The sequence below is a fragment of the Saccopteryx leptura genome, chromosome 5, assembly GCF_036850995.1.
Source record: "Saccopteryx leptura isolate mSacLep1 chromosome 5, mSacLep1_pri_phased_curated, whole genome shotgun sequence".
Lineage (NCBI taxonomy): Eukaryota > Metazoa > Chordata > Mammalia > Chiroptera > Emballonuridae > Saccopteryx > Saccopteryx leptura.
The window spans coordinates 200,792,377-200,793,626 of NC_089507.1; positions in this window are offsets into that span (position 1 = coordinate 200,792,377).

A 1,250-nucleotide genomic window follows, 5' to 3' on the forward strand; every position below is an offset into this window, starting at 1 on the left:
AAGTTGGTTAATGTCTGCGAGAGGCATGGGTTTCCTCTGCAACTTTATATGGTCTCCTCCAATTGGCTGCTTCTTGGAATGGTGGGACAAGCCACAGGCTATAGATGCTGGGCAGGGGCACACCTACGAGCAAGAGAGCCAACAGGCAGGCCAGGGAGACCCCAAATTGCCAAAGCAAAGAGAATGAAATAAACCAGGGGTTAATACTTCTCAGGAAGAAAGAAGTCTGAGCTTAGGCAGTCAGTCCACTTCCGCCTCGTCTTGAGAGTGGGAGCAAGAGGTCTATCTTGTTTTTAACACTGTCATTTGGGTCTTTGTTGCCATGTCTTAAACAATAACAGTCTAAATAGCCACCCTACGATGCCTTCTTAGGCCCATTAAAAAAAAATAATCTCCATCACTGGTTATGACAGGCAGAATAATGGCCCTATAAAGTGGTCCACATTCTAATCTCCGGAACCTGTAACTATGTTTCTTTATATGGCTAAAAGAGCTTTGCAGGTGGGATTAGGTTAAGGATTTTGAGATGGGAAATGATTCTAGATTATTTGGGTGGGCATGATATGCAAGTAAGCTTCCTATAAGAGAGGCAGGAAGGTCAGGGTCCAAGGAGAAGACCTGGTGACAGAAGCAGAGGTCAGAGAGAGATTCGAAGATGCTGCTGGCTTTAAAGATGGAGGAAGGAGCCACAAACCAAGGAATGCTGGCGGCCTCTAGATGCCAGACAAAGCGCGGAAACGAATTCTCCCTGGAACCTCTAGAAGGAATTAAGTCTTTCTGATGCCTTGACTTTGGGATTTCTGAACTCTAGAACTCAAGATGCTAAATTTGTGTTGTTTTAAGTCATTAAGTTTGTGGTTAACTTGTCAGCAGCAATAGAAAACAGATACGCTAGCTATAAGGATGCTGCCCATTAAGAAAATAAAAACAGTCATTTCTAGCATTTCATTCAACATTCATAATGCAAATGAGATATCTGCATCATTCATTTAATCCTCAGCCCTGCAAGGGAACTACTCCTATCAGTCCCGTTTTGTAAAATGAGGAGGTTGAGTCTCAGAGAGGTTATGTAAATTGTCCAAGGTCACACAGCTAGTAAGTGGCAGGGAAGCTGGGATACATTCCTACATATTGCTCTTTTGTCTCCATCTTCAAAAATTTATAAGGTTCAGCAGGGAACAGTGTTGGGTGAAATCCATTCCCTGGGAAATAATGCCTTCTTTTTTCCAACTTGTCAGGATATACTTCTA